Here is a 12,141-nt window from a genome sequence, read left to right as displayed (position 1 = left end):
ACAGATGTCAAATGAGATCCAAGAGCTTGAGGAGCTAGTGGGAACCAGGGAGAACACCATCGAGGTTCTCGAGGATCAGCTAATCAACACTCAGTAGCAGCTTGCGGAGGCTAACCAGCATCTGGATATGCACCACCAGGAGATCCAAGACATGGAGGCCAACGAGGATGTCGACATCGAGGGAGGAGAGGAGCCTGCCTCCAGCTTGGACACTGCTGGCTCAGGGAGACCACCTTCCCCCGAGTCGAGCGTTGCCTCGTTTGCTCACTAGGTGCAGAGATAGAGTTAGAAGTCTGTGGCGGTAGAACTCCTCGAGGCTAGCTTATCTTTTGCACCCTTGGGGTACTAGGCTACATAGAGTTGAGTCTTTTGAGTTACTGATGTAATCGTGACAAACTCTTTTGGAAGTATGGATGATGAATGATGTCAGCTTTAATTTAAGAAGAAAAGTTTATGCCACATGGTATCTTTTATAAATATATATTGGTTTACCCCTTTGACTCTTTCACCACGATTAAACCTTGAACCTCAGAAATATGATATTGAGAATATCCATGATTTTTCAGATGGCAGGAAGAGCGCGTCGTGGACAGAATGAGTGCATTCCTCCACCACCGCCACCGCCTCCTACCCTGCAAGAGCTGATGGCCCAGTAGAATGAGATTCTGCGACATTTGGCGCAGCGTCAGCCGCCACCTCAACATTATGGTGGTGGTGATCATCAGCGTCACCCGGCGGCACCCACTTATCAGGAGTACCTCAGTACCCAGCCACCGTTGTTCACCAGGGTAGAGGACCCACTTGATGCTGATGTATGGCTGAGGGTAGTGGAATCCAAATTCCCACTACTCAATGGAGTTTGTTCAGAGGTGACTAAGGTTAGGTTCGCCACCCAGTAGCTTCGCAGACCCGCGCGGACATGGCGGGACCATTTCCTTGCTATGCAGCCAGTTGACCATGAGGTGGAATGGAGAGAGTTCAAGGCTGCTTTCAGGGGACATCATATACCAGCAGACATTATGGACTACAAGCTCAATGAGTTTCTGGCACTCACTCAGGGGAACCGGACAGTGTTGCAGTACGCTCAGGCCTTCAATGACCTGTGCCAGTATGTCGGATATCACGCAGACACAGATGAGAAGAAAATGGACAGGTTCAGGAGGGGGCTCAGCACTAAGCTCCGCGACCTTCTCAACACAGTCAGGGCCAACAACTATAATGAGTTAGTCAACATGGCCATTTCTCAGGAGGACTGTATCACAGCCCGTTAGGCAGAGAAGAAGAGGAAGACCCCTGTGGCAGGACCTTCGGCTCAGCCACAGCGCTTCAGGATCGTATCTGACACTCAGAATAGGGGATATCAGCAGCAGCAAGGACGTTGGGTGATCCGACCACAGCAGCAGCCGCAGGCACCCAACCGCACCCAGTTTCCAGTTCAGAGGAACAATCAGCCACAGCAGCAGCAGTACCGTCAGGCCAATGACAACAAGTGTTTCACTTGTGGTAACACTGGGCATTATGCTAAGAATTGCCCTAGAAACCAGCAGAGGCAGGGACAGAATGCCAACCAGAACCAAAGCAAGAGGCAGAAGGTGCAAGTGAGGCAAGGCAGGCTGAACTTCACCACCATGGCTGACATTCAAGAGGGAGCACCCATCATGACTGGTATCTTTTCAGTTTTGAATTATCCTACTATTATTCTTTTTTATTCTGGTGCAACACACAGTTTTATCAGTACCAAATTTAGTGCCAAGTGCCAATTACCTTTTCACCACACCAATGGGGGTATCACGATTTCAACAACAGGGGGCAGGGTTGCCACCTATCAAATCAACAGGCAGGTGCCTATAAAATTTGGTAGTCTTGTGATTAGAACCACCCTTCTCATCTTAGGGTTGGATAGTGTGGACATTATATTGGGAACTGATTGGTTATCCAGGCATCAAGCAGTACTCGATATTGCAGCAAGGGCCATTGAGATTCACTCCCCTACTTGTGGCGAGACTACTTTATATTTGCCTGATCAGGGTTGTACCCGCTCCTGTGCATTCACCATGATAGAGTCACCAGTTGAAAGAATCCCTGTAGTCTGTGACTACCCAGATGTTTTTCCTGACAAATTGCCAGGAATGCCACCCGACAGAGACATAGAGTTTGCGATTGAATTGCAACCCGGGACTGCTCCTATATCCAAGAGACCCTATAGGATGCCTCCAGCAGAATTGGCGGAATTGAAAAAGCAACTGCAAGAGTTGTTGGACAAGGGGTTTATTCGCCCAAGTACTTCACCATGGGGATGTCCAGCCTTATTTGTGAAGAAGAAAGATGAGAGTTTGAGGATTACCGCCCTCTCAATGCGGTGACCATCAAGAATAAGTATCCATTGCCCCGCATTGATGTATTGTTTGACCAGTTGGTGGGAGCCAAAGTATTCTCCAAGATAGACCTTCGCTCGGGCTATCATCAGATTAAGATCAGGGCCAGTGATATTCCCAAGACGGCTTTCTCTACCAGATATGGGCTTTATGAGTATTTGGTGATGTCTTTTGGGCTCACCAATGCCCCAACTTATTTCATGTACTTGATGAACTCAGTTTTTATGCCAGAGCTAGACAAGTTTGTAGTGGTCTTCATTGATGACATTCTAGTTTATTCCAAGAATGAAGCCGAGCACACTAAGCATTTGCATACCGTACTTCAGAGACTGCGTGACCATCAGTTGTATGCAAAATTGTCCAAATGTGAATTCTAGCTGAAGGAGATAAAATTTCTGGGTCACACCATCTCTCAGGATGGGGTATCAGTTGATCCTGAGAAGGTACAAGAAGTAATGGATTGGAAACCTCCTACCACAGTACGACAGATTCAGAGTTTTCTGGGATTGGCAGGGTATTATCGGCGATTCATTCCAAATTTCTCCAGGATTGCCAAGCCCATGACTGAATTGTTAAAGAAGGGAGTCAAGTATGAATGGAGCCAGAAATGTGAGGATGCCTTTCATATACTAAGGTAGCATTTAACAATAGCACCCGTGCTAGCTCAACCTGACAACACCAAACCCTTTGAGGTTTATTGCGATGCTTCTGGTACTGGATTGGGATGTGTCTTGATGCAAGACAACAGAGTCATTGCTTATGCCTCCCGAGCACTCAGACCCCATGAGCAGAACTACCCCACACATGATCTGGAGTTAGCAGCCATGGTTCATGCTCTCAAGATTTGGAGACATTACTTGATGGGAGCTCACTGTAATATTTACACTGATCATAAGAGTCTCAAATATATCTTCACCCAGGCTGATCTAAATATGAGGCAGAGAAGATGGTTAGAACTAATCAAGACTATGATTTGGAGGTGCATTACCATCCTAGCAAAGCCAATGTTGTGGAAGATGCCTTAAGTAGGAAAGCCCAGTGCAATTGTATGAATATGGATGCAAGGATCACCACCCTATGTGATGAGTTGTGCAAGCTGAAAATAGAAGTCGTTCCCTCCGGGGCTTTAAGTTATATTTCAGTGGAGCCCACCCTACAAGAACAAATAGTCATGGCACAGATTGGAGACAAGGGTGTTCAAGTTATCAAGGAAATGATCGAACAGAAGCCGGAAAAATACAAATGCTTCTGTCAGGACAACAAAGGGATCCTATGGTTTGGAGACTGATTGGTTGTTCCCAAAAACCCCGAGCTCAGAAAGAAAGTATTGGATGAAGCTCACCTTTCAAAATTCTCCATGCACCCCGGCAGTAACATGATGTATCATGACCTCAGATCTTTGTACTGGTGGACCAGAATGAAGAGGGAAATTGTTGAGTATGTATCGGAATGCGACACTTGCCAGAGAGTCAAGGCCAGCCATTTGAAGGTAGCAAGCACCTTACAGCCCCTTCCCATACCATCCTGGAAATGGGAGGATATTTGCATGGATTTTATCGTGGGATTGCCCAATACCTCCCGACACCATGATTCTATTTGGGTCATCGTGGATAGGTTGACCAAGACAGCTCATTTCCTGCCGGTACATACCACCCACAAGACAGAGAAGTATGCAGAAATCTATATTGATCAAATAGTGCGTTTGCATGGAATTCTGAAGACCATTGTGTCTGATAGAGGAGCACTGTTTGTGGCACGCTTTTGGGAGCAACTCCAAGAATCACTTGGGACCCGTGCAATAAGAAGCTCAGCATACCATCCGTAGACAGATGGTCAGACAGAAAGAGTGAATCAAATCCTCGAAGACATGTTGTGAGCCTGTGTGCTACACTATGGTAAAAATTGGGACAAGTGCCTTTCCTTGGCAGAATTTTCATATAACAACAGCTACCAGTCCAGTCTAAAGATGGCACCTTTCAAGGCCTTGTATGGGAGGAGGTGCAGGACACTGCTAAATTGGTCTCAAGCAGGAGAGAGGGAAATATTTGGACCAAACTTGGTACTTGAAGCAGAGGAGAAGGTCAGAGTCATTAAGAAGAACCTAGAAGCTGCTCAGGCCAGGCAAAAGAGCTATCATGACAAGAGGAGGAAGCCTCTACAGTTTGAAGTGGGAGATCATGTTTATCTTAAGGTGTCACCCACCAAAGGTGTTCAGAGATTTGGAATCAAGGGCAAGTTAGCACCTCGCTACATTGGACCCTATGAGATCAAAGAAAATTGTGGAGCCATAGCATATCAATTGGAGTTGCCACCCCACATGTCAGTAGTTCATGATGTATTCCATGTATCTCAGCTACGGAAGTGTGTCCGCTTACCCACTGAAGTACTACCTGAACCGGAAATTGAGATAGAACCAGACTTGTCTTATCAAGAGCACCCCATCAAGGTGTTGGATCAAAAGGAGAGATCAACACGGGCAAAGTCGATCCGAATGTATAAGGTTCAGTGGAGTCACCATTCAGTAGAAGAAGCTACGTGGGAGACTAAGGATTTTCTACGTTCTCACTTCCCCAACTTTCTGCCCAAAGGAGTCGGTACGTAATCCCAAACCCCACCCCACCTGCCCTTTGAATCTAAATATAAGAAAAACTTAGATGTTGAAGGTATTGTAAGCTTTGAAAATGACTCTAAAAGGACTTCCTTCTGAAGTTGCAAAGAGAATGACATTCGAAGAGCAGTTAATTAGAGAAACTTGGATAAAGGAAGGAGCAACACACCAGCACACCTTCATGGCACCCCTCCAAAGGACTCTACCTAAAATCTCAGGACAAGATTCCTTTAAGGGGGAGGGCTGTAACACCCCAGGTGTTACTTAGGGTTTTCACTCAAGACTACACTATTGAACCCATCATCACATGTGGTTTAGTTTGAGCAAAAAGACACCAAACTTGGGGATCAAGATCCTAAGTAGGTGTAACCCATCTTAGAAGTCATGCCTTGGCCTTATCATGCACTAAAGAGAAGAGAATGACTCAAGCCCTAGTTCAAATCCCTTGTAGGCAAATGGAGCCCTAGAGGGGATTATGGCAAAAAGTCTATGTAAATCACATTGTCATTACTTGGGCTAATTATAAAAGTTGTAGTACACTTAATACCCTACAAAAATAGTCAGAAAGTGACCCCAAAAAGGTTTTAGAAAAACCCCAAAAGGTTCACCAAAGAGTTGAGCATAAAAGGAAAATCATAATTTTTCTAAGTCCAAAACCAACCCTCTTCCAAAGATCAAGCATGTTCACCCTTTTTTAAACTTCAAAACCACTTGGCCCAATTGACAAAGTGGCGCCTAAAGACCTCTAGAACACCCTGGAAAAGTTTGAACCCAACCCTAAGTCGATTGACACGACTTAGCACAAGTTTTGTCTCGGTGTGGATAGCTAGGACAAAGCCAACTTCCCACCCCCATATCTCTCTAACCCGACCACATCTCCCCTTGGAACTCACATGAACTAGGTAGCCCTAGGTGTAGGGAAGAGATCTCTCAAAGGTCTTAGGGCAAGATTCACACGTTTGGCTGCTCAGCAGGGGATAGAACAAGAGTAGAAACAAACCTCCACATGTTCGACGTGCACTGCGCTCGCCAGAGCACGCCCGACGCTCCCCCCCCCCCCCGCGTGCCCCGCGTCGCACCAAGCTGGGCAGGAACCGTGGCCCGCGCCTATAAAGCCACCAGAAGCTTCGACCGTACTCCCCCGCACGCGCTCGACCTCACCGGAGCACTAGATCACCGGCGTTGCCCCGCGCACGGCGTGCCCGTGGCTACCCGATCCCCCACCATCGTAGATCGGCCAGCAGAGCCTCTCCCAACCCCGTCCGACCCTCAAAATAGACCCTGCGTGCCTCGGTGAAGCTCCTCGAGCGAGGAATCGAACTTTGCCTCGCCGGAGAAGCCAGTTCATGGTCGCCGAACTTCGCCCGACCGCCGGCAAGCGTAGACCGAGCGCCACGGTAAGTCATTCTCCGATTCCTTGCACGAGTCTATTGCTTGACATCCCGTGAAGCTCCCTGTGCCCTTGGATTGACCGATATCACCGTGGTTAGGCCGGAACACTCGCCGCCGATGAGTTCACCCGCCTGCGCACGTGGACCGGCCGATTCCGACCACCACCGCCGTCGAGCTGTACCTCGCTGTGACCGCAAGAACCTCCCGGAGCCAACCCCGCCCTTCGCCGGACCTCCCTCGCCGCCGGTAAGCCACGTCACCCTGTTTACTCCCGCGATTACTATTTAAATAAGGGGAGGGACCTTGGGGAAGAAGAGATAAAGGACAGGGGGGTTTTTGTAGTGTCAGCGACTCAAAGGAATAATGGCGCAGGGGTATAAGTGAAGGGATTGTTCTAGAAAGAACCTAGGGTCTTCAGTGCAAATTGGTTTTCCAGAAAACCTTTTTAATATTTCTGATTTAAATGCAAACAGAACTTGAAAAATTCATAACTTTAGCTTTATTCACCCAAATCGAGTCAAACCAATTTTGCCAGCTCCTAAATAATGTAAACTACTTAGGAAAAATTTAAAACCCCTAAGTGTTGCAGAAAACTTCAAAGTTTTGATTTAAATGATTATCTGGTCAAAAGCTAAATGAAATAAGGAAAAATAGCTACACTATTAGACTGGGATTAAGAAAATTCATAGAAGTACTTAATCACTTCCTAACCTGTTTAAAAATAATAAACCCCTCTGTACACCAAATTAAGGTAGAGTTTGCCATTTAAATCATTTTCAGCTTAAAGTTAAAGAAAATATAATAGGTAGTTTAGAATAAAAACCAGGGAGCACCCACATTTTTGTTAGCTCCCTTATTTAGTATAGTTCACTAGAAAATTTTGTTAGACCTTTATTTAGTACAAAAGAAATGAGATACCTTTTATTTTAAGAAAACAAGAAAAACTTAGAAAAAAAACCTAGAAAAATAACCCTGAGGAGAAAACACCCCAAACCGTGGGATAACTAATATTTTGTTATTATAAACATAGAAAATTATGAGTTCTGTTGTTTGCATTTTCAAATCACAAGTTAGTTGTAAGTGTCTTTTTAGCATTAAACATTAGAAAACCATAACTAAATAACCACTAAGTAGCCCTCTGTGATTTTTTTGCACAGAAGCATGTTATTACCTATAGATACCAGCAAAAATGACTCTTAGTACAGAACCCACCCCTAGATAAGAGTTGTAGTACAAAGTGACCCCTTTGCTCCTACTGTTGTTATTTTTGTCCAGGGCATATTCTAATTATTCTGGACCTCAAATTTATAGGACAGACTGCAGTAACCAATAGTTACCCACTGTAATTTTTACAGAATTTTTGGAAAAATTTAAATCACTGTTGTAGTTCAAACCCACCCTAAAATCTTAAATAGAAAATGAAAAGGGGAATTAATAGTGGAGACTAATGTTACCCTAACCAAACCAGCAAAACCTCTTGAGTGCCTATTAAAACATTTAAGGGGCAATCCAAGTCTTAATCCATTATGCTTATCTCTAGGCAAAACCTCAAACCTAAATTGATAAGCATAAACCCCTAAGAGCCTCTTATAACAAGGAAACCCTAAGTTATTAACTAACTTAGTTTTTCTTCACTAGGCATAATTGTTACTAAAATTCTACATATCATGGCATACATATATCTTATTCATTGCATTCGATAGATTGTAACCTCGCGGGCGGAGAATACATCCTCGTGCCGGAGGAAGGAGTTGCTTAGGAGGTAGCCCCGGATCCAGCACCAGAGCCTACCCCAGAGGATCTGCCTGCCCCAGCTTTGGAAGGCAAGCCCCGGTTTTATGCATAACCTGTTCTATATATTATTTTACTACACTTAATGATTGTAGGCTTGTATTGTGCCCTTAAGTGTAGGAGTTGCTTGAAACCCTAGTTGCATTACCTCAGGATTTCCTTTGAGATGAATACTAGTATGCTATGTCAAGTAGCTGCTTTACTAATTAGGGATCTCGGTAGAAGTCGAGTGATTTTCTAGCACTCGAGCGAGGTCAGGAAATTGGTTGTATCTACTTTCATATCATACTGATGTTGGTCTGTGGACACGGATCCATGAGGATGCGTGGTCTACGAGATGAAATTGGAATAAGGATTAACGTGCGGATACCTGTGTCAAGCGTTTGAACGTACTAAACATATGCCGAGAAATATGGTAAATCAGTAAGCCTAGTACCTGAGTGAACCTGCCCGCAGATTGCCCTCCTCACGCGACCTGAGACGTGGTCTCCCATTCCGGTTATGGTGGGTATAAGTGCGGTCACTGCACGACGGCAGTCGGGGTCAGTGAGGCATTGTACGCCAAGGTGGTGAGCCCCTTTCTGTTGCCAGGGAATCGATGGGGACGGTTGATGTGTGTGGGGACGTAGTGCCTCGCCACGTCGTGTGTTTAGGTTTACCTTGCAAGGTTTAAAAACTCGATTCGAATCGTCTACTTCTCGCAGCTAATGAGACCGCTTGGTCCATTGTACTGCATTGAGTAACAAGTGGAAATGGGATAACTTGGCAAAAGTTGTTGATTGCTAAATGTTTGATACCATGTATGGTTAGATAGGTATACATTTAGTCTTAAGAGAGTCACACTAAAATTTGAAAAAGCTAAAACTTGATTTTTAGACTCAGCTAGTGCTTTTGGCAACCAAACCCCTCAGCCAAACAACTGCATGTCTAGAGGTAGAGGAGTAGACTCCTCACACCGGGTAAGTCTAGCTGAGTATTAGTATACTCAGCCTTGCTTGTGGCATAATTTTACAGGTTCTCTGGAGGACATGGTTGCTGGAGTGACTTGGCCGTCCATCTTGCCACCGGGTTGGACAGTCGAGTGGGACTCTACCTCGGCCGAGGAGGAGCATGAGGAGTGATGGGATAGGCTTCCCCATCTCTCTGTTTATTCCTTGTTAGTTTTATTCCGCTGCATTTCGAACAATGAGTACTACTTTTGCTAAAACTCCGATGATGATGTAATAAATTTAATACTCCCTTAATGTAAGGTTTTATGCTTTATTGTATTTTCTCTGTGCCTCACCTTCGAGTGAGTACGTGGTACTTGATCCTGTTAGTGGCCTCGTCGGACCAGATCCGAGGGACTGACGTGTTATTCCCATTTAAGTGTGGTCTAGTCTCTAAGGCGGGACTTAGGCACTTAAGTTGGAATAATTCAAATAGTTCTGCCACATAATCTGACCAACTAAAAGCAACTGCTTGACTTACCCCCACATAAAGCTAGTCCACTACAGCCAAACAAGACACCTGCTGAGTATGTTGATGTGTACTCACCCTTGCTCTACACAACAAACCCCCCCTTCCCCAGGTTGTCCACATTGCAACCACTGCTCAGGAGAAGATGAAGCCGTGGAAGGAGACTTCCAAGAGTTCCAAGATTACGACGAGTTCTAGGCGTGGGTTAGCGGCAACCACCAGTCGGCTGCCTGTGAAGGCCGCGTGTATCTACATTTCTTTTCTGCACTTTGATTATTGTAAAGACTATGTGGATGTCTCAGACATATGATGTAATCGACTATTATTCCCCTTTTATATTATGATTTGAGCACTGTGTGATGATGTCCAGTTATGTAACTGCTGTGTACGTGAATTGCTGATCCTGGCACGCATATGGTTCGCATTCGGTTTGCCTTCTAAAACCGGGTGTGACAATTCTTTTACATGCCTCTTTCTATCAAAATTATTGAGTATAACTAACCATCTTCTCTATTGACAGAAAAACAAACAAACTACTCTCACACTCTTGTAGGGTTGCCATCAATCACCAAAAAGGGGGAGATTGAAAGCATCTAGGCCCCTGGTTGGTTTTAGTGATTAATGACAACGTAATATTATATGTGACTAACGTGTGTTTTGCAGAGCAAATGGTAAGTTAGGTCGCATTGTAGGAAGTTGTACTACAATGGTGAAAACAATCCCTGAGATGAGAACTTGAAATGACGGCTGAAACGACAAATCATAAGATGAAGGTCTTCGTATTCCAAGTGTTAAAGGAGTTGCAGACACTCGGTATAGAATTAGGTCTTCTATTTTATTTTAGCCGTACTATAAAGAGGGGTTGTGGATGAGTAGTTTGACCAAGAGAATTCAAGTGTAGTGTTGGTGCATATTCACATTCACATCTAGTGCTAGGTGTCACTCTATAACACACTCACGAGTTAGAACAAAAACAGATTCAAAAATCAGAATGAAAAAGAAGTTAGGGTTTCTGTCTTAGGGGCACCGGACTGTCCGGTGCGCCCCCTGACAGAGGGGCCAGTCAGGCCCCGAGGCAGAGCCTCTCCCTCGAGAAAAACCTAAGAGCAACGAGTTGGGAAAGTGAATTTTAGCCGTCACACCGGACTGTCCGGTGTGCACCGGACAGGAACTGTTCACTGTCTGGTGTGCCATCTGCCCAACGGCTAGCTGTCAGAACTAGCCATTGAGATGACCGTTGGCGCACCAGTGGCGCACCGTTGGCGCACTGGACCGTCCGGTGCGCCCATGCGCAGCAGAGCCTGGTAACGGCTAGTTTGGTGGGTGGGGCTATTTATACCCCCTCCACCTACCATATTAAGTGTCTTGCTGCCCACATTGATGACCATACATTGCTAGAGCATTGCAAGCACCACAAAGCATAGTGAGGTGATTAGAAAATCTTAATCCCGCATTAGGACCTCATTAGTGCATGTGAGAGCCACCTAGAGCACACACCACATCCATTAGGCTTCTCTTGGTCAAGTGAAAGTCTATGGCTTGTTACTCTTGGTGATCGGCATCACCTAGACGGCTTAGTGGCGTTTGCAAGCACCACAAGGTTGTAAGCGGTCGTGAGGGATCCACCTCGCCGGAGTGGCAAAGGATCACCTCATAGTGAGCACTTGGTTCTTGTGAGGACCAACGGGGAGCGATACCCTTGCGCGGTGCTCCAACGAGGACTAGGAAAGAGTGTCGACTCTTCGATACCTCGGAAAAAAATTGGAGGAGTCTTCTCAACATTGCTTTACATTCCACATTTAATTCAAGTATTTTACCTTGTTTAATTTTTAGCAAGTAGTTGAAGTGATGTATTAGTATTGTTGTCTTTCTAGTAGTATTCTCTTATTGCTAGTAGTTGGGTGAAGTTTAGCTCTTGCTTAGGGTTTAATTGTTGTTGATTTTTAGAAAAGCCCAATTTTCACCCCATATTGGGCATCGTGATCTTTTCACCACCCAAGAATGCCAGTTGTTGCATGTTATTTGGTCTGACTCGTGTACCTTCTGCTCGTGATTTCGGCAGCATAATCGCACTGTTCTCTGAATGCCGGAGAACAACAGGGTTATGCTGCTGAAATCACGATCAGAAGGTATACGAGTCAAAGACCAAATAACACCATAAAGGTTCCCATTCTTAGTTTGTCCAAAATATTCTGGACAATTTGAACTACGCACCTCACAAGTAAATGTGAGATGTATCGTTTTTGAATGGACGACACATACATTTTTCTAAGTGTGTGCATGAAAAAATATATGTACCGCCATTTACCTCAAGGACAAGACAGTACCTACACATCACTAGCAACCAAATAAAAATATTGAATATGCAAATGATACACATAGCATATACTTACCTTGTTCAAACTTTGGTGCAACTTACTTTGTCTCTAAAATCCCTCACCACAGTTACATTAGCTGCATAAAGAAAGAAACGTCGTATATGAACGAATATGCCATGAAATGATTAACTATTTTGAT

Source organism: Zea mays, chromosome 5, assembly GCF_902167145.1.
Source record: "Zea mays cultivar B73 chromosome 5, Zm-B73-REFERENCE-NAM-5.0, whole genome shotgun sequence".
NCBI lineage: Eukaryota > Viridiplantae > Streptophyta > Magnoliopsida > Poales > Poaceae > Zea > Zea mays.
The sequence above is the reverse complement of the archived record's forward strand: the minus strand, read 5'-3'. Positions refer to the sequence as shown.